We start from the raw sequence: 26639 nt of genomic DNA, 5'->3' as shown, positions 1-26639 counted from the left end.
GAGGGGAGAAAAAGAGAGAGGAGGAAAATCAAAATGCTGGTGTAAAATGAAGAAAAGGGGGCGGATTGGGAAAAAGACCAAACCTATGGCAGTGGTTTTAAAAACTGCTGCCATATGCTATGCATAACCATTGCCATACATGACCTACGATAGCGGTTATATATAACTGCTGCCATACATGATCTACGATTGCAGTTATGCATAACTGCTGCCATACATGACCTACAGCAGGAGTTATGAATAACCGCTGCCATATGTAGAATATAAATTTAATATTTTTTTTAAATATGGTATAATTTTAAATTTTAAAGTCTATCTTTACTATTTATTATCTAAGTAATTATCATTAGAGTGTCATCATAAAAAACTATCTCGATCCGATAGCCTAACTATGTCGATCAATAAAATTTAATTTCGATGGTCATGAACGACCGTATAATGATCTGATAGATAAAGATCATCGATGGGTTCGAAAATTTATAATGATAATCTTGATGATATTTGTAGCATACTATCAAATTTTTTCTTCAATCTAATATCATTATCATGGTCAATTTAGCACAAGATAATTTTGGCGGTTAAATAAAAAATGAGTGATCAAAAGATCAAACGACATCCGATTATGAGATAATTTTTTAGATAAATGATCTTTATCACTATTTTAATTATTTATACGGTGGTGATCATAAAATTCAAACCATGCATATATAAATGATCTAAAATTATATGTCTCTTGATACTCATTCTTAAAGTCCTTAAGTAATTATTCTTGTGCTTTTGTAAAATTTACTTAACGTAGACCATTCATATAGATACAGTTTAGATTTTATGATCACCACTATATAAATAATTAAAGTAGTAGTAAAGATTTTTATCTAAAAAATTATCTTATAATCAGATACCATTTGATCTTTCTATCACTCATTTTTTATTTAACAGCCGAAATCATCTCATACTAAATTGACTATGATAATGATGTCCGATTGAAGTAAAATTTTGACAGTATGCTACAAATATCATCGAGATTATCATTATAAATTTTCAAATCCATCGATGATCTCTATCTATCAGATCATCATGCGGCCGTTCGTAATTTTTAAAATTAAATTTTATTGATCGACATAGCTAGGACTATCAGATCGAAATGGTCTTTTATGATCACACTCTAACAATTATTATTTAGATAATAAATGATGAAAATAAATTTTAAATTTCAAAATTATATCATATTTAAAAAAAATATGAAAAAAAATTATATTCATCCTATATAGCAGTGGTTGCACTAAACCACTGCTATAATCAGTTATAGCAGTGGTTATTATTAATCACTGCCCATATAGCAATTGTTTGACCTATAGCAGTAGTTACACCTAACCACTGCCATAGGTCGGAGATATGACAATAGTTACTATAACCGCTGCCATATGTTGAATCTATAGAAGCGGTTACATATAACCGCTGCTATAGGTCCAACCTATGATAGCGATTATTTATAACCGCTGCTATATCTCCAATCTATGGCTGTGGTTAGTCAACCACTGCAATATCTAGAACCTATTATAGCGATTATTTTGTAATCGCTACAATAGGTCTGGACTATGGCTGTGGTTAGTTTTAACTGCTGCCATAGGTAGTCTATAGCAGCGGTTACTTATAACCATGGCCATATGTCTGACATATGGCAGTGGTTATGAATAACCGTTGCTATACTTGCTATGGCAGCAATTTTTGAACCGCTATCATGGTAAGCATTGCCATAGGTTTGTTCTGTAGTAGTGATGATGCATCGATGGAGCACCGATCTCCTTCACTGATCCATCAAATAGAAGAGACAGACCTTTGCCTCAAAGCGATAGAATGCTATTGCCAAAGAAGTAGATGAGTTGATCTATACCAATTTTATCAGAGAGGTATTTATCTGGATTGGTTTGCAAATGTGGTCCTCGTAAAGAAGGCAAATGAAAGTGGTGAATCTGTATAGACTACACTAATCTCAACAAATCCTATCCAAAGGATAGCTACGTTCTACCTCTAATCGATCAACCAGTGGATGCCACCTCAAGCCATAAGCTCCTCACTTTCATTTTCTAATTACAACCAAATCTGGAAGGCACTTGAAGATAAGAAAAAAATTGCCTTTATTACTGATTAAGGTCTCTTCTATTATAGAGTCATGCTCTTTGGTCTGAAAAAATATAGGTGCCATCTATCAGCGACTGATAAATAAAATTTTCAAGGAGTAGATTGATCAAATTATGGAGGTGTATATGGATGATATGCTAGTGAAGAGTCAGAAGTCGGAGACCATTTCACCAATCTCAGAAAAACTTTCAACACCCATCGAAAGTACCAATTGAAGTTAAATCTAGCAAAGTGTGCCTTTGGAGTCACCCTGAGAAAGTTTCTTGATTTTATGGTCTTAGAAGAGGCATTGAGACCAATCCAGAAAAGATCAAGACCATACAGGAAATGAATCCCTTGAGGTATATAAAAGATGTCCAGTGCCTAATAAGGAAGGTAGCCACTCTCAACCGATTTGTCTCTAGATTAGTAAAGCACTGCCTCCCTTTCTTCAAGATCTTAAAACAACCAGAAGACTTCAAGTGGATACAAGAGTGCTAGCAGGCATTTGAAGAATTAAAAAATTATCTCAGCTTGTTGCTACTCCTCACCAAATAAAAATTGGATGAGGAACTGTATCTCTACCTGACAGTCTCTCCAATAGTAATAAGCTCGATGCTCATGCGTGAAGAAGAAAGAACTCAAAGACCAATTTACTATATTAACAAAATCTCTCATGATGCAGAAACCAGGTATACGAGGTTTGAGAAGTTGATATATGCCCTTATCATCTCAGTCCAAAAGCTCTGACCCTACTTTCAGACGCACACCATAGTACTCTTGACCAATCAACCTCTCAAGTCAATCTTGCATCAACTGGATATAACGGGTTGGTTGGCTAAGTGGGCAATTGAGCTTACAAAGTTCGATGTGAAGTTTCGACCCCATCTCTCTATCAACGCATAGGTATTGGCCGACTTCATCCTAGAATATACGATTCTAGAAGATCCATCAGAAGTCAAAGGACTCAAGGAGCAGTGGGTTGTGCATGTAAACAGCTCATCGAACTCCACTAAGTTGGGAGCAGGACTAATCCTCACTAGATTGGAGGAAACTATAACAGAATATGCTTTACGCTTCGAGTCCCCGACTACCAACAACGAGGTCGAGTATGAAGTTCTCATCATCGAGCTAAAAATTTCTAAAGAACTTAGCATGCAAGAGTTAAAGATCTACAGTGATTCTTAACTAGTAGTCAAACAAAAGAAAAGCTATTATGAGGCTCGAAAAAAAAATATGAAGAGATACCTACAGAAGGTAAAAGATCTAATCTTAGCATTCATCAATTTTGATATTTGACAAGTATCTGGGTCGAAAAACTCTATGGCTGACATGCTATTCAAGTTGGCAATTTTTGTACCAAGGGACCTATCGTGAGAATCCTTCTTCAAAGTCATGAAAGAACCCAGCATTGAAGAGCCTGCCCTAATCTTACAAATTGATAGCGAACCAAGCTAGATAGACCTCTTTGTCCACTTCCTACGAGATGGAACATTACCACCAAATCCAAAGGAGGCTTAGAAACTTAGGCACCAGACCTCCCGCTATATTCTTTATAAAGACAAGCTATATAAGAGGTTCTTTTTCTTGCTATTTCTCAAATGTTTGCATCCATTCGAAGCTAAATATGCCTTGCGCGAAGTGCACGAAGGAATATATAGAAACCATTTAGGAGGAAAGTCACTGACTTATAAAGTGCTTCGGTAGGGATACTATTGGCCTACAATGCAATAAAATATAGTTGATCTGATAAAATAGTATGATCGATGCCAACAGAATGCCAACATTTAATGCCAACCAACCATACCGTTGATCCCAATCAATGCCCCCTAGCCCTTTGCACAATGGGGGATGGATATTCTTGGCCAATTCACTCAAGCATTTGGACAACGAATGTTCTTGCTTGTCGCCATCAACTACTTCACCATGTAGGTAGAAGTTGAGCTCCTGGCCCATATCACCGAAGCCAAAATAAAGGACTTCATATGGAAGTTCATCATATGCCATTTCGATCTCCCACGAGTGCTAATCATGGATAATGGTCACCAGTTCAGTGGTGCCCAATTTGTCGAATTCTATTGTGACCTAGGCATCTCGCATCATCTTACATCAGTAGATCATCCTTAGATCAAAGTAGAAGCCTAGGTAACCAACCAAATTCTCCTGTAGGGCTGAGCATGGGTCGGGTTCAGTCGGATTGAGAGAAAAATTTCATCCGATCAAATCCAATCAGATTGAAGAAAATTCAACATGCTGCCGACCATTTATCAAGTATAAACTGTTTGAAATCGAAGTGAATGATTTGTAGTGGGTTCAGATATTATGTCAGTTTGGACTTCAATATTGACCCAATATTAATTTTAAGTCCAATATTGGCCCACTTAAGCTTATTTTTTTTATCAATTTAATACAAAAAAAAGTCTAAACCTTATAAGTTATAAATTTTCAACTTATTTTTGAATCTATACAAAATAAAATAGAAAAAATAAGATTTACTCATCCAAAAGCAACTTCATCTCAAAGCTTTCACTTTAGAATTATCTCAAATTGATGTGCCTCCATCAATAATTTAATATTAATATTTTCATAAATCTAAATAGGTGATGGGGTTTTTTTAGAATAAAGTATTGAAGTCTAAATGATGTCATCCTAAAATGAAAGTGAGTTTGTAAAATATTATATCAGTTGGATTTGATTTCATATGGGTTAAAAGTGTAGGAACCAAATCCGACCATAAATAATCAATTTTTTATAAATCTCAATCCGATTCATCCAATTTATGTCTTTCAATCGATTAAAATTGATGTTTATTGGGTCGGATTGGGTGGGTTTCTTTGAGTTTTGATTATTTGCACAGTCCTAGTCTCCCGCAAAGTCTGAAGGCCAAATTGGATAGAGCCAAGTGTTCATGGGCAGACAAACTACACCATGTACTTTGGATTTATAGAACCACTCCAAGAATACCCACCGAAGAGACCCCTTTCTGCCTCTCTTTTGGGACAGAGGCAATCATCTCTATGGAGATTAAACTTTCCTTATTATGAGTTGATAGCTATAATGATCGAAATAATCCAGAGATGCTCCGAGCAAATCTAGATCTACTCAAAGAGGTTTAAGAAAAAATCCAAATAAGAATGGTAGCATACCAATACATGATGGCATGATATTACAACTCCCGTGTCCAAGGCAAATAATTCAGAGTCAATGACCTGGTTCTGCATCTTGCCAAATTATCCCAACCAAGCGAACAAAGAAAGCTGTCTCCTAATTGGGAAGACCCCTATTGAGTAGACAAGGTCATCAGATTCGGAACCTATAGCCTAAAGTAGTCGGATGAAACTCCATTATAATGATCCTAGAACTTCAAAAATTTATGAATGTGCTATCAATAAATATTCTTGATAAAGTTTCTTTTTTGTCTACAAATTTTACAGAGAATCAAAGGCCCTTGCCAAATCATCTGAATGATTAAGGCTACAAATGGATTGAGTTGACCCATGACTCGACCCAACCCGAACCATTTAAAAGGATCCATGGATATGGGTCGGGTTCTAAAACTGGATCCATTCTATTTGCCAAGTTGGATCTGGATTTATTGAATTTTGATCCGACCCGATCCAACTCGATCCACCTGAATTTTTGGGTTTATATAAATCTTATGCTCAATGATCCGATTTGATCCGAACTCATTATATAACCCAAACCTATTATATGCTAGTATGGACTGGGCACAAATTACAGTGGGCTGCCCACCCGCATAATATTATCTTCTTTCCTTTCCACTCCGCAATTGAGTAGCACCCATTGGTTGAAGCTAATGAAGTTTCTAACAAACATTATCTTTTTTTCTTTCTACCTCTATAAGAAATCCTTCACATCAAACCTACACAATCTTTTCAATTTAAAAAATTTAGAGGATTAGTAGAAAATGGATATTTCACTTCTAGTTGTATCCCACGACCAGCTTCCATATGTGCATAACGTACATCTTGGCAGTTTTCTAGGATGTAATTTTCACATATTGATGACTACTCTAAAAATCATTATGTTACGAGTGTCATAGGATGGTAAACTTGTAAGATCAACTTCAACTCCAATCATGAAAATTAATTGAGTAGCTATAGCTAATGTCTATTAGTTAATTTGACCCACAATCCAACTCAGACCTAGTCCAGACCCAAATCGAACCATATTTTATGGATTAGAGCCGGATTATATATGGACCCGATCCGATCTGAATGATCTGTTGGGTCAACAAATTTGATCATGGATCCGATCTAATTCGATCTTCTATTGGGTTAGGTCTGGACCCAATATCAAAATTCGATCAAAGAACCAGATCGGATCGGGGTCACTCATGATCCAGTCCAACCCAATCCATTTGTATCCCTATGAATGATGACTACCAAGATGTCACCTCAATGAAGATAGCCATGATGACTATCGAGTGCTTCATCATCTCGATGAAGATAGCCACGATGACTATTGGGTGCTTCATTACCTAGACGAAGATAGCCACGATGACTATTGGGTGCTTCGTTACCTTGACAAATATAGCCACGATGACCATCGGATGCTTTATCATCTCAATAAAGATAGCTACGATGACTATTGGATGCTTCATCATCTTGATGAATATATCTATGAGAAAGGCATTTCATCACCTAAACGAGTATACAACGATAATCTCTGCAAGAGGAGCACTTCATCCCCAAGATGAACATAGAGCACTTCATCACCAGGACGAATGTAGCCATAGGAGGTACACTCTGTCACCAAGATGGATATGGCTACAAGTTCCCCAAAGCATTGTAGAATATCTAACAATCTCAACAACCAAGGGGTAGACTGGACCTCAGGAGTCTGGATTCTAGCGAAAAACCTTTGGGTCTCAAAAACACTCCCGATCTAAAGGAACAAAAACTCAAATGACGACTACCCTAACGATGTGGGACGATGAAATTGACTGATGAATACAAAAAGATAACATAAAATTCAACCATAGGAATGAAAAACAAGCAGATTCCAAAAATAATTTTTATTAACTTCAAAAGTCAGAGTAACCGATTGTGATGATTATAGGTTAGTAAAATTTACAAGATAGATTGGCAAAACAAACATAGAGTTACAAATATACATGAACTTCAGAAGCTTGATCACTCCTCATTTGAGAAGCCCCTTCATCATCCCCATCTACCACACTGACGATGACCCTTGGGAGCTCTGAGTCATCGGGAGATACCATGTAAAGGAGGTCGGCATCAATCTCTAGGAATAGTTGCTTGTCTAAGGATCTACACTTCATGAAGTTGATTTTGTATGCTGTCAGAGCCAACTTCAGTACCCCATGGATGTACCCGACCTAGTCCACGGCCAGCTTCACCTCCGTCCGCCTATTCTTTTCCTCTACAAAATAGATCGCATCTTGCTCTCCACCAGTTGCAATCGAAGTTATGTTGCTGTTGACTTTTTCTTGCTAACCTAATGGTCCAATAAAGTGGCTCGCTCTTATGCCACGTGGTACTCATTTCAAAGTCGAACTACCTTTTCAGCACCACCCCACGTCCTAAATCAATCAAATGTCCAAGGACAGAAATCCTATCTTAAGCTATACGAAGTTCATTATAAAGTCAGGTGATTCTTCCAACAGCAACCCATCTAGCCTCCTCAATAGCATTGTTCGATTTCGAATAGGCTTCAGTCAAGTACCTCTTCTCCAAAAAAATATGACTTATCTGTCTGCCTGATACTCTCTTTGAGGTGCTTTATTTCCATGAAGGCCTCAGTGCACATCTTTTCTCTCTCCAAAGCCCTTCGAGTCATCTTGGAGGCCTTCTTAGTCTTATGAACTTCTTTCTCAAGAGCATCGATACAGGATCTAATAAGCAGAGCCATGACCTGAGGAAGGGGTTTGGTAGCAATTATACAACCATGATGATTGGACTACACAGAGCAAGCACATGACCAAAAATCAAAAGAAAACTCCAGAGTTAAAAAGCTTCTTTTATTAAATAAGAAGTTAATTATTACATGAAACAAGAAAAACAAAGAAAAAATTATAAAGCTGAAGCCTAAGTGGAGGCATTGACCACCTCAATTTCAGGAGCTTTCGGGACATCGATAGGGATTCCCACTGTTGATTGAGGCTGGGCTTCCTCGACGGCACTAAACTTCAACTTGGGTTGCTCTTCGGCAATAGGCTTATCCAGCTACTGGCCCTCACTCACCTCATTTTCATCCAAAAAGGATAAGTCAAGATCAGGGAGGTGGGCAATTTCTTTCTCGAAGCACATCCTATCCCAGGAAGAATGCTTCTTCAAAAAAATTGATCTTCTCCTGAAAGAACTCTGGGGAGGATTGAAACACTTAGACTGCCGGCTGACTGGCATCGACAAGATTTTCACTAGCCTCCTGATGTCCCTTCATTCAACTAGAAGCTTCATCTTAGCTTTCTTCTATGCAGCTTCGGCCTTCCTCTATGCTCCCTCAATTACCGCTTTTGCCACCTCGACTGCCATCTTTGCCACTTCGATCACCACCTTTTCAGCCAGAAGCTCCATCTCAGCTTTCTTCTATACAGTTTCGGCCTTCCTCTATGCTCCCTCGATCATCGCTTTTGCCACCTTGACTGCCATCTTTGCCACTTCGGTCACCACCTATGTGGCTTCAATCTTCTTGTTGCCCGGGTATGGCTATCCAAGAGGGATAGTGAATTGAATAATTCAAAAATTAAATGACTAATATATAGATTTGAATAATTTAAACTAAGTGATGTGCATGCAATAAATAATATAATCTTGATTGTAAAGAGCAATAGAAAGATAAAATATGTAAAAAGTAAATAGAAGTAAATACAAGCACAAATACATAAATTTTTATAGTGGTTCGGTGCAAAATTCAGCACTTACATCCACTCTCTAAGTAAACTATTTAAAAATTCAACTATAATTTACAACTAAAATTATAGTCCGATTATTTTTTGGACTCACAATCAAACTCAATTAATTTTTTCTGGCTCACCAATTAGAACCATATAAGATTATTTTTTGGATTCACAATCAATCCAGTTAGTTTTTTCTAGATCACCAACCAAAATCTCATAAGTGATTATTTTTCTCTGGGCTAAAAATCAATCCTGATTGATTTTCAAATAGGCTCACCAATTAAAATCTTTTTATCTAACTCAAGACTTGTACCAACCCAAGTTTCTTTCCAAAAAAACTTGAAATACAATAAGCTCAAAATTGAATACAAAAGATTAAGTTAAGAAAAACAAAACTCTTTGAAAAATCGAAAAAAGTCTGAATGATGATAGTTGATTGCTTGATTTCTTGTTAAATGCTTGATTGATGGTGAGGCTCATTGATTCTTGACTTGATCACTTCCTCACTTCAATTCACTCTTGCTCTCACTTTCTTGAGGATGATTTGTAGTGAAAGGATAAGGATTATTCTGAAAATAACTCTTCTTCTCTTTTCAGCTTACTTCTTTGACTTTCTCAATGGATACTTAATAAACTCTCCAAAAGTACTTTTTTTTTCAAGGATTTTCATTTATATCCTTGAAGTTTTCCACCACTTTAAGTCATCTGGTATGGCTGCATTTAGTGTTCTAGCCATTGAAAATAAAAATCTAGCCCTTGGTAGCAAGTTGAAAGCAAAGTTGTGTAGATTTGAAAACTAGTCATTACAGTGACTTAGTCGATTAACTTTTCTCTGAATCGACTAAATTACTATTTTCAAAAAAATTAATCTTCTGTCTTTTGCTATCCTCTGAGACTGAGTCGACTAACTTTCTGACTGAGTCGATAAAATTTTATCTTGGTCGACTCACCTGATTTTGAGTCGACTAAGTCTCTTATTTTTCAAAACATGACTTTCTGTCACTGAAACTAAATCGGCTCAGATATCCACTGGGTCGACTCGACTAGCATGCCATAAGGTCATTGACAGTTTTTTTTTTAATTTAATTTTTAAGCTAAATTTGCCTTCTTAATTTGATTTTAATCCTCATTGACATTCTTTTTAAGATGTGTCTAGTCTAGAGTTTTTTCATAAATTATTTGACTGGTGGTCCTTCATTTAATTGACGAGAAACACTTGAAACTTATGAGCATTTAGAATTTAAAGCTACACATCCTTAAAAATAATATTAGTAACTTAACAAATTATACTCAAAACTCTTTGTCATCATCAAAATCAATCTTTGGGTTAACAATCTCCCTCTTTTTAATGATGATAAAATTTTTGAGTATATGCAAAATAATATATAGTGACTTTCTAAAAATTATACATTTATAAAGTATGAAACCACTAAACAATAAAAATATATTTTATTCTAGTTAAGCTCAAGCATATACTCAATAATAACTCTCTCTCTTTTTGACAGCATCAAAAACAATAACTTAAAAGGAGGTAATCAATAAAATTAACAAAATAAATTTTTCTTTAACAATCCAAAAATATTAAGCTCCCCTTTAATATTATAATCAATTGAGTTCAAAATTTTTTTATTCAAAATTTACTCCCCCTTACTATATGTCAAAATTTCTTAGTGTCATTCCTTACTTTTGATACAACAAAATTAATCCTTATCTTTATTGAATTTTGTATCTCATATCCAAATTGATATCACATTATGAAAAATATTACATTATGACAAGATTTTAATATAATTTGATATGTCAAATTTATTTTCTCCATTTACCAAATTTTTTCCCCCTTATTGTCATTATAAGTGTTTACTATAATTCAAGATACCAATTGAGTTTGAAAATATTTTTTCAAAAAATTTAGCTTATCAAACATAAATATATCATTATTTCAAATTATTCTCAAACTCTAATCATGAAAGTTCATAAATCAATTTTATTTAATATATCTTCAATCATAACCAATCATAATACTCAAACATCATCAAAATCAATAAGATAAAATATTGAATCATTTGACATGCAATCGGCTAATATTCAAATCATATATCAATATTTTAGTATACTTTCTAATTGAATGATAGGAGTATTATCAATTTATCGAGACCAACTTGTCTCTAAGAGTTTTAACTTCTCCGTCTTCCATTTTGTGCCTTGAGCATCCACAATTAAAGTACCATTCTCTTTTGGATTAGAGGGATGTCAGACACACTTGCACTCACAAAAATCAAGTGTATTTTGATACCCAAGCTAACTTGGATCCTTTGAGATTAGTATCAATGGTTTCTTTTGAAATCCAAATTTACTTGATTCTTTTATTGTTATATATATTAGCCCAATAATTAAATAATTTATGTCTAGTTTTGTTATATTTAAAGCATATAATAAATTTTTTATCAAAATGATATTTATCAATTAAAATTTTTAAAAACTTTAGTTTTGCAAAGGAGTTATAGTTAGCTTTAGATGTCATATTTTATTTATCCATTGACATATGCAAATTTTATGAGCTAATGAAAAATTTTTCTGCAATTGATTTTAGTTCGCTTACTTCATTTTTCAAAGTTTCATTCTTTTCTAACAAATCTATTTGTTTAACTAGTAATTCATTCTTTTCATCTCCTATAGATTTTAGTCTGTCTATTTCTTTTTGTAGACTTTTATTTTATTTAATTAAGTCATCTTGTTTGGTTTGCAATTCTTTCTTATCTTCTTCTAATTTACCTTTATCTTTACTCAAATTTTGATTTTGTTCCTTAAGCTCTTTGTTCCTTTTAGATAGCCTTTTAAAATCATTAAATAATTCAAAGAATGCATCATGTAATTTATCAAAAGTAAAATCATTAAGTTGAATTGAGCTTACCTCTTCATTGTGAGCCATCAAGCATAAGTTTGTCTCTTCTTCACTTGAGGATGACTCTTTTTTTGAATTTGAGCTCCTACTATTACTCCAATTAGCCAATATAACTTTTCTTTTTAATTTCTTTGAGCTCTTTTTCAGTAGGGGGTAGTCCTTTCTATATTTTCTAAGTTGATTCTTTTCTTCTTTTTCTCTTCTAGGTTCAAAATTTTTCTTCTTCCTCATGAATCTCATGAACCTTTTTGTAATCACCATCATTTCTTTATTATCTTTCGAATCCTCCGTAGATTCACTTGTGCTCTCTTCAATGACCAATGACTTGAGTGCAAGGGTTTTCTTTTTCATCTCTTCTTTCTCTATATTTTGGTTCATATTGAGCTCATGTGTTATGAGCGATCCGATTAACTCTTCCAAAGCAAGCTTATTGAGATCCTTGGCTTCTTGGATTGCTATTACTTTTGCTTTTCAAGTCTTTGGTAAGGATCTAAGAATTTTGCATATAAGATCACTGTTAGAATAGTCTTTTTCAAGACTCTTTAACCCATTTATAATTTCAGTAAATCTTGTAAACATATCACTTATTGTCTCATGAGGTTTCATTTTAAATAACTCATATTTATGAACCAACATGTTTATTTTAGATTTTTTGATTTGATTTGTATCCTCAAGAATCACTTCAAGTTTATCCTAAATTTCTTTTACAGATAAACATATTGATATTCTATTAAATTTATTATAATCTAATGCATAATATAAAATATTTATAGCATTAAAATTTAATTGAGCTAGCTTCTTATCTAGCTCATTTCAATCTTTTTCAGATTTAGGCACACGCATATTGTTGACAATCATTGTGGATGTGTGAGGACCATTTAGTATGACACTCCATATGTCATAGTCTTGTACTTGAATAAAAATTCTCATTCTAGCTTTTCAATAAGTATAATTGATGCTATTAAAAAAAAGAGATCTAATGGTTGAGTGTCCTTCACGAAACAAAGAACCAAATGGATCAGCCATGAGATCTTTAACTCAAAAATTTTAAATCAAAAAATCAGAGCACCTACTCTGATATCAATTGTTGTCCAGATATGGCTACCCAAGAAGGAGGGTGAATTAGATATTTCAAAAATTAAATGACTAATATGCAGATTTAAATAATTTAAACTAAATGATATGCATACAATAAACAATATAATCTTGAATGTAAAGAGTAATAGAAAGATAAAAGATGTAAAAAATAATAGCAGTAAGTACAAGTATAAATACATAAATTTTTATAGTGGTTCAGTGACAAACTCAGCACCTACATCTACTCTCTAAGTAAATCACTTGAAAATTTAACTATAATTCATAACTAGAGCCTGGAATTATAGTCTGATTATTTTTTGAGCTCACAATCAAATTCAATTGATTTTTTCTGGCTTATCAATCAAAACTATACAAGATTATTTTTTAGACTCACAATCAATCCAATTGATTTTCTTTGGATCACCAATCAAAATCTTACAAGTGATTATTTTTCTTCGAACTAATAATCAACCCTAATTGGTTTTCAAATAGGCTTCTCAATCCAAACTTTTTTATCCAACTCAAGGCTTGAACCAATCCAAGTTTCTTCCCAAAAAAATTTAAAATACAATAAGCCCAAAAATGAATATAAAAGATTAAGTTAAGAAAAATAAAACTCTTTGAAGAATTGAAAGAAGTCCAAATGATGATAGTTGATCACTTGACTTCTTTTTGAATGTATGAGTGATGGTGAGGCTCCTTGATTCTTGACTTGATCACTTTTTCACTTTAATTCATTCTTGCTTTCACTTGCTTGAGGAAGATTTATAGTAGAAGGATAAAGGATAACTCTGAAAACAACTCCTCTTTTCAACTCACTTCTTTGGTTTTCTCAATGGATACTCAATAAACTCTCCAAAAGCTCTTTTTTTCTTCTCCAAGGATTTTTTTTTATATTCTTGAAGTTTTCCACCACTTTAAGTTATCTGGTATGGCTGCATTTAGTGTTCTAGCCATTGAAAATAAAAATCTAGCCATTGAGAGTAAGTTGGAAGTAAAACTGTGCAGATTGAAAACTAGCCGTTATAATGACTTAATCGACTAACTTTTCTCTGAATCGACTGAGTTACTATTCTCAAAAAATTTAGTCTTCTATCTTTTGTTACTCTCTAAAATTGAATCGATTAATTTTCTAACTGAGTCGACTAAGACTCTATCTTGGATGACTCACTTGATTTTGGGTAGACTAAGTCTTCTATTTTTCAAAACATGACTTTCTGTCACTGAGACTAAGTCGGTTTAGATATCCACTGGATTGACTCAGCTAACATGCCATGAGGTCTTTGACAGCCTTTCTTCTCCAGTTTGATTTCTAGGCTAGACTCGTTATAAGTATTATAAATATCCCAATAAAAACATCAAAATACACCCTATTTGATCTTTATTTCTTAAGAACTAATACTTTTATTTATGTTTTACAGAAAAGATGATCGTCAATGCAAAAAGTTCGATTTGTAGATTTAAAAAAAAAAATAGAGTAAATTGGACTCAATTTGAACCCCAAATGAAGACCCGAACCAAAAAAAATAAATTAAAAAAAAAAAGCTGATTGGCCCATTAAGCTACCTGATCTACGGTGGTCCACGAGCACCCACAATCCACAAGCACCAGCGAGTGGTCTACCAGAACGGGGGTTGGTCCACAGCCGGTGCATAGACCCACCGCATCGAGTCTATGGGCGGTCCAAGGGAACAGTGTCCCCTGGTCTTTATCGTAGTGCACGAGCAGGCGGCTTCTTCCTGTGCACCATCAGATGGCTGGCGCTCGATCAAACACCAGATCCAATGGTCAGAAAGATACTTTTCCATGTCAAGCCATGGTGGCCCACTCCATGGCACGATCGGACAGCTGAGAACGCTCCAAATGCATGATCGGATGGTCAAGGTGGTTATCAATTGAGAAAAAAATTCTAGAGGCTTGATTTGAATGAACAAATAGACGAGATCAAATTTAAAGAAAGATCCAACTGCTGGGATTGATTCTGACTTGATCTGGAATATTTTTAAGCCATTTCGGGCCGTTTGATCATCATCCGATAGTGGGCATGGGTTGAGGCATTTGAATATAATTAAAACTCTAATTTTAACTCAATTTCAATTGTATTTAAGCCTATAAAATGGGGTACTATGGATTCAGAAAGAGGGGGCAGTGGGAGGTGAACAGAGAGCAGCAGAGGCCATAGGCTGCAATAATTTTTTTTTTATTTTTTTTAATTTTGTTTTAAGATTTTAGAGAGAAGGGAGAGTAAAAAAGAAGAAGATTACTTCAAAAAGAGAAGGTGCTACAACAGAGTCCCAAATATTCAAGAAGATATATCCATGAGCTATGTTTAACTAAGATGTAGTCTGTAGGGAGGTACAGATATCCTTTCAAAATTTTATGTATTTATTTTCTATTCTCTGTAGTTAATAAAATGCTTTCAAGTTTTATTCATTTTCTTTTATGCTTGATTCTTGAATAAATTACCTATAGATGGGATGGATCATGATTTTGACGGGATAAGGTCTATGCTCAATAAAAGTAATTTATTCTAGAATATGATATTTACATAATCTGTTAGGATCTATATAAATTAATTGTTTGATAGCCTATACTTGTAGGATGAGCCATGATCTTGACAGGATATAGTTCATACTCGATAAGATAGCTTATGCTTGAGATTAGTTTGTAAGACTCCTAATTGATTATGAATTTAATTGCTTAGATTAGAATAAATATCAGAATTTATATTTATGATCATCTAAAAATCTGAAGACATCTTTTTCATTATCTATATCTCTTAATTTCATCTTTGAATTAAATTAGTTAGTTTCAGTTAGAACATTACCAATTTTTAAGAATTCAAACTTTCTATTTTGCTTAGTTAATTGCATCTCAGCCCTTTGATCTCCGTAGATATGATCCCGACTCATCCTATCTATATAGTAGTGAGTTAGGTTTATTTTTGATCACCTACGACAGTAATCAAAATTTTGACACTGCTGTCAGAGATCATTGGCACAGATGTATTGACTAAGCAAAAAAAAAATTATTGCTTTTTATTCTTAGTGATTTATTGCTTTTCATAGCTTAGAATAATTTACTGTCTTGAAAATAAGTTTGATTTCTTGTTTTAATTATAGGTTACCTAGTTGTATTTTAATTTTAGCATAATTTACTTTTCTTTTAGTTAGATTTTCTAAATCTCCTCAAATCTAATTAACTTAATTAAAACCTACCTTTTATTCTTCTTACTAAAGATAACATAACATAAAAAAAATAAAGATACCACATAATTCTTAACTAAAATAGAGAAACTAATTAAACCTTAAAAGCTTCAACTTGTATTGGACATCTTTCTTGTATTTGCATTGCACATTCATAAAATATCTTAAAGATACTTAGCCCAATTAAACAACATGAGGTGAAGATTTCATCACCCTTTCTTGGCTCACAAATCACCACCCTACATATTGCATTGACTTAAGTCCTTAACTTAAAATCAATTAAATATTGGCCTCTAAGGACTCTCGAGCTCAATAAGATAAGGGATCCTAAGAGTTAGATCAGATTAGAGTTAGTCAGTTTAACTGATGTCTAGAAAAGTAGTTCAAGGACTACATCCTGAAGAAAGGTAGTTATTTAATTACTTTTGTTCGCTTATCTAATCAATTTTAATTGGTATCTAAGAAAAGTAACAGAAGATCCTCACCAACCTTATACTTGCTTGACCAGTTGAGTGGCTAGTCTTTTACCTAGAGTGCTCGAAGATGATCTTGATAGTTAGGAGCTATTTAGATCTAGAATAATCTTTAGTTAGAATTGATTGTCTAACTTGATTGCTAATCCATAATTTAAATCTAATTAAAATAATCTTCTCTATCGTCTCTAGATTTAGGACTTTTTAGGGTTCTCTTCTTTAGAACTTCTCTCTTTCTTCCTCTTCTCTTCTTCTTCTCACTTTTCTCATCTTTAAATAAAAAAAATTAAATCAGAAGAGGATTGCTCAAATCTAGAACCCTTGATTGCATATCTAAACAATTAGAACAATCCAAGATAGATCTCAACAGTAGATGGGATGAGCTGTCCTGTAGATTAGATCGTCTAGAATCTATTAGACACTCTCCCTATCCATTTTATCTTCCTGCACAATAAGTTTGCACAATATATTCAAGCCCACCCACTTCGTGAGTGAATATCCTGCCACATACCGATATATGAGCAAATTCATCAAGATCAAACCTATATGGCCTATAGATCAGAAAATAACTCATACTTCAATGCTTATGATTCAGACTAGGGGGCTCAATCAAATTTTTTGTGAAAACCACAACCAGTGGTTACCCCGATGACACAAGGACCAACATTCATAGATACACCTTATTGTGATATGCCCTACCCACAATATTAACTTTCTCCAACTAACTATAAACCAACTTTTGAAGAAAGATTTCAGCGAGCAGTAGAACTCAATTCTCTAGAAAAAAGCATAGAAGCTTTGGCCAAATCTAATGCTAACACCAACACTAACTGAATAACTTCATACAAATCGCTACTCGTTTAGAGATACAGTTGAGTCAGTTAGCCAAGACTATGAGTGAGAAGCAAAGAAAGTTGTCTAGTCAGCTCGAGAGTGACTCTGAGAGATAATACATGGCTAGAAATTTTAATATCCCTATAACCTTTTCTGAACAATCGATGATGACTCTCGAAAATAAAATAGTCATAGAACAATCCTGCATAACCAAAAAGATCAATACAGACTATTTAACTGAGGTAGAAACATATAAGAAAGAATCAGAATGATGGGTCGAACTAATTCCATCATCACCTTATCTACCTATGGTCCCATTCCCAAGTATCTTAGAATCACCCATTCTTTTCAATGGGAAGAGAGAACAAATTGATGAAATGATGAAACTAATTGAGACTTCTCAAAGACCATAATTGAATGACACAATAGAGGAAACTACATCCATAATTCTTCCTCAGAATTCGTTAGATCCCTATCAGGTTCATTTTGGGATGGATGATTTTGATGAAGATGGGTATATTATAGAAGTACATGACCTAGTAGATACACCCTATCCCAAAACCACTCTGCTTGAGATCGAAGAATATAAGCCACCACCTAGCCCACCAATAGCTCTCTTGTTAGAACCATCAACTGCTCTAAAATTGAAGCCACTTTCTGATGCACCCACTGACACCCTTCTAATGATCCCTAATCAAAAAGCTCAATTTGTAGGTATTCTAAAAGCACATAAAGAAACTATCGGGTGGGATATCTCTAAAATGAGGGATGATGATATTGAGATGTTTATGATTGATTTTTCTGTATTCGGCACTACTTTTAAGGAATGCCTTCAAAATCTATCTGTAGTACTAAAATGATGTATGGAGACAGAGTTGATGTTAATTTGAAAAAAATGCCAGACTATAGACCAAAATGGGAGTATGCCAAAACATAGCATATCAGAGACTAGAATTGGGGTAGATCAGGCTATAATTGAAAAAAATTTTCAACCATCACCCCCGATCTCAACCCAGCAAATACTATCTTTTCTTAACTTTGATGTTTTTAGATCCTAGTATAGCATGCTTGCCGAGTACACTCTTTTGATTCAAGCTAATCATCTTAGAGTATTCCATGGATGTTTTATTGCTATGATGATAAGGCCTCCTAATTAGTTCTATCCTTTTGAAACACTGAAGGACATACCTGAGATGGGCAATCCAAAATCATTGAAATTTGTTAATCCAATATTTGACATAGGATAGGTGAGAATCATAGCGTCTAACTGAAGACGTTAAACTTAGCACTTTTTGAAAGGCAACCCAAAAATCTTTTATTTTTTCTAACCCTTTGCTTTAGTGATTTTCATTTTTTTAGGAATAACAGACAACTCCTTATGGAAGCATCTGGCAATACACGAGCACACTTAGTCAGGTGACATCTCTCCTTATCTTATTTACGTGTCTCTATTTTTTTTTTCTTACTCCATTGAGGATAATAAAAATTAAGTTGGGGGGTGAGGTTAATAAAAAAAGTTTTTTAAAATCCTCAAATAAGTTAGTATTTAGCATTTAGGTACCTGATTAGATTACAGATTTGAGCGAACCAAGCATTTTTTGAAGAAAATTGATGTACAGATTAAAGAATTTGTGAGATATCAAGGGATCAAGTATTAAGAAAACTCAATGAATAGTTAAGTTTAGAACAATAATATTTTTTTTTCTTGAGTATTTTTTATTTTTTTCTATCAATATCAAAGAAGAATTTACTTCCTATGAACTTGTATAGGATAACTATATGATTCTTTATATAAAAAATTAAAAAAAAAAATAAAAATTTTACATTGAGTAATCGGACTTTTTTGCCTAAGCAAGCATTGAATTTCACGTCAAAAGGTGTGAAGGGTAAAGAAGTATTATTATAAAACTAGTCTTAACTCATAGCCTATTTAATTTAAGTAAGTTTGAGAGATATTTTATATTTAATATCCTAAAATCAACTGGTTTGGAAGTCATTGACTAAAAACTTACTACATAAGTCAGATAGAAAGCTTAAAGAGTTAAGACACTCAATAGTGATACAATGTTAAAAAAAAATATTAAAAAAAAATCAATAAATAAAGGATGAAAGTAATACTACATTTATCCATATAAAAGTAGATGATTTAAAGATAAATATAGGAAGAGAATTTAGAAAAAAAAGTTCAAAAAGAGTTTAATATTCTTGGCTTAACTTCTATATTGATTAGTACTAATATCCCAATGATATATCTCACTCATGCTCTATAAACATCAATAATTTTTTTTTTAAATTATCTGGTGAAACTCAAAACTCTAAGCTAAATGGTACTTAGCACTAATTTCTTTCTTTACTTGAGGACGAGCAAAGCTCAAGTTGGAGGGTGTGATAAGTATAATAAATATCCCAATAAAAGCATCAAAATACACCCTAGTTGGCCTTTATTCCTTAAAAACTGATACTTTTACTTATATTTTACAGAAAAGATGATCGTCAATGCAAAGAGCTCGATTTGTAGATCCAAAAAAAAATTAAAACAAATCAGACTCAATTCGGATTCCAAATGAAGACCTGAAGCCAAAAGAAAAGAAATAAATAAAAAATAAATAAAAAAAACAGCCGACTGGCCTATTAAGCCACCCGGTCTATGGTGGTCCTTGAGAACCCACAGTCCACAAGTGCCAGCAGGCAGTCTACCAGAATAGGGGCTGGTCCACAGCCGGTGCATAGACCCCGCCGCACCAATCTATAGACGGTCCAGGGGAACAGTGTCCCCTGATCTTTATCGCAGCACACGAGCAGGCAGCTTCTTCCTGTGCGCCATCGGATGGCTGGTGCTCGATCAAACACTGGATCCGATGGCCAAAAAGATGCTTTCCCATGTCAAGCGGTAATGGCCCACTCTATTATACAATCAGATGGCTAAGAATGCTCCAAATGCGCGATCGGACGGTCAGGGTGCTTGCCGATTGAGAGAAAAATTTTGGAGGCTTGATTTGCACGAACAGACAAATGAGATCCAATCCAGAAAAAGATCCAACGATTGGGATTGATTCTGACTTGATCTGAGATATTTTTAAGCTATTTTCGGGCCATTTGATTATCATCCGACGATGGGCATGGGTTGAGGCATTTGAATACAATTAAAACTTCGATTTTTAACTCGATTTCAGTTGAATTTAAGCCTATAAAATGCGGTACTATGGATTCAGAAAGAGGGGACAGTGGGAGGTGAACAAAGAGCAGCAGAGATCGTAGGCTGCAACAAAAAAAAATTTATTATTATTTTAATTTTGTTTTAGGATTTTAGAGAGAAGGAAGAGTGGAGAAGAAGGAGATTGCTTCAGAAAGAGGAAGTGCTGTGATAGAGTCCCAAATCTTCAAAAAGATGTATCCAGGAGCCATGCTGGACTAAGATACGGTCTGTAGGGGAGTATAGATATTCTTTCAAAATTTTATAGATTTATTTTCTATTCTCTACAATTAATAAAATACTTTCCAGTTTTATTCACTTTCTTTTATGCTTGATTCTTAAATAAGTTACCTGTAGGTGAGATGGATCATGATTTTGACAAGATATGGTCCATGCTCAATAAAAGTAATTTATTCTAGGATATGATATTTATATTACCTGTTAGGATCTATATAAATTAATTATTTGATAGCCTACACTTGTGGGATGGGCCATGATCTTAACAGGATATGGTTCATACTCGGTAAGATAGCCTATGCTTAAGATTGGTTTATAAGACTCCTAATTGATTATAAATTTAATTTCGTAGATTAGAACAAATATCAGAATCTATGTTTGTGATCGTCTGAAAATTTGAAGACATCTTTTTCATTATCTAAATCTCTCAATTTTATCTTTGAATTAAATTATTTAGTTTCAATTAGAATATTACCAACTTTTAAGAATCCAAACTTCCTCTTTTGCTTAGTTAATTGCATCTTAGCCCACTGATCCCCGTGGATATGATCCCAACTCACTCTATCTATATAGTAGTGAGTTAGGTTTATTTTTGACCTCCTAGATAGCAATCAACTTACCTTCTTAACTTGATTTTAATCCTCATTAACATTCCTTTTAAGGTGTCTCAAGTCTAGAGTTTCTTCGTAAATTACTTGAGTGGTGGTCCTTCATTTAATTGATGAGAAACATTTGAAACTTATGAGTACTTAAAATTTGAAGCTACACATCATCAAAAATAACATTAGTAACTTAACAAATTATACTCAAAACTCTTTGTCATCATCAAAATCAATCTTTAGATCAACACATCTCCAGCACCTCCTTAAGGTACTTTATTTTGGCTTTAGCCTTTTCGACCCTATCAACCTTCGATCGGAGGGTCTCGACCTCTTTGCCCACTTCAACAGCCTCCACCCTAGCTGTCTCTATCGAATTGGTAAATAGGATGATATAGTGGCTGAGCTGCAAGAACAATCAAGTTAGCTTTTAACAATACAAAGAAAGGAGGAAATTAGAAAACTTATCCGTATGTATAAAAGTTGATAGCATCTCTCTGCTGGGTGCCTAGGCCCTAGTTCTTCAGTTAATCGATATCCATTGGGAGGTGGATACTCTCCAGCAGCTCGTGAGCCACCCTGTGGTCTCGCAAAACGGAGCTTGATGGAGAAACTGTAGAGGTGTTCAATCTTTGACTGGGAGGAGGAGCAGGAGCTGAACTGACCCTTTTGGCTCGAGGGGTAGGTGCTGAGGCCTAGGGGGCAACACCCGAAGTCAGAGGTGATGGATGAACTACCGATGCCTAACCTTGCACTGAAGGGGCTTGGACCACCTCGACAGGCAAAGGAGAACCTTTCTTGGAAGGCTCCTTCACCTAAGTAGTTGCAAGATGGTGCAGCTTCTTCGACACAACCACACCAAAGGTCGAACCAGAAGCCTTCCTCTTCTTCAGGTCCAACTTCTTCATCGCCTCGATTTTCTCAAACTTCATTTTTATGTCAAACTAGAGCAAGTTTAACAAAAAAGAGAGGAGAGAAAAAAAGAGGAAAAAGAACAGATCGGCCAATCTGATGTTTACCTCAGGGGTCAACTGGGCTAAGGCTTTCTTGGAAGGCTCCTTCGCCTAAGTAGTTGCAAGATGGTGCAGCTTCTTCGACACAACCACACCAAAGGTCGAACCAGAAGCCTTCCTCTTCTTCAGGTCCAACTTCTTCATCGCCTCGATTTTCTCAAACTTCATTTTTATGTCAAACTAGAGCAAGTTTAACAAAAAAGAGAGGAGAGAAAAAAAGAGGAAAAAGAACAGATCGGCCAATCTGATGTTTACCTCAGGGGTCAACTGGGCTAAGGCTTTCTTGGAAGGCTCCTTCGCCTAAGTAGTTGCAAGATGGTGCAGCTTCTTCGACACAACCACACCAAAGGTCGAACCAGAAGCCTTCCTCTTCTTCAGGTCCAACTTCTTCATCGCCTCGATTTTCTCAAACTTCATTTTTATGTCAAACTAGAGCAAGTTTAACAAAAAAGAGAGGAGAGAAAAAAAGAGGAAAAAGAACAGATCGGCCAATCTGATGTTTACCTCAGGGGTCAACTGGGCTAAGGCTGATATTGAAAAGAGTCTGCTCCGATAGCAACTCCAACAGTAAAAGAATTTTGCTCCTGTACAATGCTTTGAAACATTATTTATCTTCATCCCTTAGCTCAAAAGCTCAAAGGTCAGACTCTTTAGGTCGCCTCAGCTAGCAAAACCCCAATTCCTTACGACCAATCATGAGACATAAAGAAAGTACACCTTCCAACCATAAACTGATGAAGGAGCACCTTGAATCAAGGCACAAATCCCCTTTTAGAGAGAAACATACCATCAATCATCATATGAGTATCTCTTAAAGGTCAAGAAGGATTGAAATAGGTTGATAGATGGCTCGATCTCCACTAGAAAGCAAGCAGCCAAAAAACTAATTATAAAATGCCATGAGTTCAGGACCACCGAACCCAGGGCCATATCGAAAGATAGAAAAAGTTTGACTACAAAAGGAGGAAAGAAGGTCTAAGGCCAGCCCGGAATGACTCCTCGTACAGAGCAAGCCGATCCGGAGGGAGATTGTAGATCCTACCAGTTGGGCCTGGAAGCTCTAAATCAAACTCAGGAGGGATGCCAAATTGGGCCCTAAGCATGCTAAGGTCATCTAAGTCTAGTGTCGAGCAATATTTTTGGGGTGTGAAGCTCTAGACTCGATGCCAGAATCCCTAGGATCACCTCCTGAGAGAGAGTCAGAAGGCTCTCGCACCACTATTTCTTTTCCTAGTCTATCCATTTTAAGGCTAATAGACAATGCTAAACCCAAAGAAGAGAGCTAAAAAAAGACATGCAGAGATGAAGAAAAAATATGAACAGATATAATGAAAAGCGAAGAAAGCAAGTGATTGCGGAAAAGCTCTGAGGGACCAACCTGCACAGTTGGAAGAAGATCTCCAAGAAGATGGCCTGAACATAGCTAAGGGAGCTTTGCTCTTTAATAGATGGGCACTGTTGTGGCAAGGAAGAAGACTAGGAAAACAATAAGGAAAAGAACAAAACAAAGAAAGCACTTCTACTTATAAAAGTTCTCAATGGCTCTTGATCTCGCATCGATTCGACTCAAGCTGCTAGATGGCTGCCATGTGATGAAACCGAATCGACTAAAATGATTTCTACTGGAAGTGCATTTATGAGCATATCTCTAAAGGCACGCATGACATCTCAAATCTAGTCAAATTTTTAATAACCACAGCCTGATGCCTTTTCGTCCGACATCTCTTTGTAGACCTAACCAACTCTCTGATGTGATGATTCGAAAGCTGTAGATATGCCTCTTTGGCCAAAGAGCAAAGGTGCGACACATATCTTCAGCGGACACGATTTGATTGATACGCCCAACCCTAGTTCGAACTTGGGAGTAGAGTGCATATATTATAAGTAAAATCCTAATGCCCAACCCAAAGACATGGGTAGACTGTAATCATGATTGATCTACACATCATCCACCAACCTACACATTGGCCGCCGACCTATACATAGGGTTCCGACCTTATCATTAGCATTTTCAAAAGCCATAAATTCACTCTTGAGTTATCGACCCCAGCATCGGTGTCCGACCCCATTTTCAGGAGCATCAGGTTGCCGACCTATATCTTAATCACTACCATCATTACCAATGGTTTCCAGACATCGGACACCAATCTAAATTTCAAGTTCTGACCCTCACATTGGCTCCAATCCTGGTGTCTACCATCGATCCTCATCTTCAATAGCACACATGGTGAGCGGCGGAGCCACGCTCTCTCTAATCTCCTTTCGTTCCGACCTCTACTTTGATCATCATATTCGAAAAATTTGACAAGAAACCCTAATCCAATCCTGTCAAATCATGCCACCACTAAAAACAGCTAGCTATCGATCAAATAAGGTAGCTGCAACCACTCCGTACTAAGAAATCAGGACAAAGATCTTGGGATGGTGCATCCAAAGGAGTTGGAGCAGTCTTCAATTACTCTCTCCCACAGCTCTCACTTCTATAAATAAAGACAACAGGAGACTCTCAAGGTATGCAAAACTTCTCTCATGCACTTCCTCACATCTGTTCTAGATTTTTAAGCTCAGCATCGATGGGTCTCCATCAAAACCACCCCTGATCAGGGACTTATTTTACAGGTCTGATCACCATTATCTTTGTTGGGCTTCGTCTCGCTCTAGCAACTCCAGCCAGAGCCGGGAATCTACTACAGCAGAATGGTTTCTAGACCAATTAAAATATGAAATATAACCAATTAAAGGAAATATAACTTGGATCATGGAGCATCCACCACAGTTTAAATCGAGTAATGTAGTTTATGTATGACTGCATTGTATAGCTAATTCAACACTACCTACCATACAACATAAGTTTGTTGATCCAGGAAAATAACTGATGGACATATGACCAGTCAAATTTCACTTATATATTTGACCTAATTCCAGTTCTATCTATTCAACCATTATTAGAGTTTTCTTCATTGTTAACCTCACGTGATCATCCTACGAAATCTTTAGTCCCCGAATGCTTCCGCCTTCTTTTCTTTTTTTTTTTCTTTGTCTTCATTTTTTTTTTTTTTTGTGGGGAGACGGGGGTGGCGTGGGGCTGTTTCTTTTCATTTCGTATATACTTTAATTTTATTTCCTCACTATCACATGCTTTGAAGCATTTACTACATATTAAGCCATGTTTGAATGTTCATATATGTAATTCTTGAAATTTGGTCGTATTGGACAGATGATGGAAGAAAAGCCATAAGATGTGGAAAGAGAAGAGTGGAGAGAAGAATTTTTCTCCAACATTCGAAAAGACGCAAGTCACGGATTTGAAAATCCTATTTTTATGACCATTGGAGAATGGGAGAGTTTCTTGTTTCGGTGGAAGTATCTCACATGATCACTCTAAATTATATTTGTCCAACAAGTTATTTAAATATTCAGACAGACCCTCCGGTCCTGTCTGGATGTCTAGGATAGATTATCCATGAATAATTTCTACCACAAGTAAAAAGAATAAATGCGATCAAAGAGTTCAATGTGAGATAATCTTTTTTCAAACACAATCCCATAATCTTTTTTGTTTCACTTTCTTGCAACTATAACTACAATGAAACAATTTTGCTTCTCCCACCGATATCTTGTTCTCGATGAAAGATTTATAATTCCAAGATTTCCTTATTGGGCATCCAATCAAACTTTAATGGATTTCCGATCATTATATAGGAAGTCCCTGGATGTTCTCATTCTTTGGCTCTACGCCTATAGAAGTCTCTTCATGTTCTCATCCCCTGGCTCTACTCTAGGAAGTATACGATCTTTTTCTGTTCTCCGTTCCTATTCACTTTTTCACCTTAGTAACTTATTTAATAAATTTATTTTCATTAGTAGAGCATTACGAACCAAATGTCTATCTAAATGACATATCAGTACATCCTTGCATGTTATGGTATCACAACCATCCACAGAATATTCCCCCAACACCAAAAAAATAGATGATGCAATAATGATGCTATCACTATTATCCATCAAATATTGCTTTCAGCAGCATAAATCACATGATTGAATCAAGTGGCATAGAAGATCAGCTATGACACAAATATCCCTCGGCTTTTATATGCCTGG

This window comes from Elaeis guineensis, chromosome 13 (genome assembly GCF_000442705.2).
Source record: "Elaeis guineensis isolate ETL-2024a chromosome 13, EG11, whole genome shotgun sequence".
NCBI classification, from domain to species: Eukaryota; Viridiplantae; Streptophyta; class Magnoliopsida; order Arecales; family Arecaceae; genus Elaeis; species Elaeis guineensis.
This window is presented reverse-complemented; position numbering follows the sequence as displayed.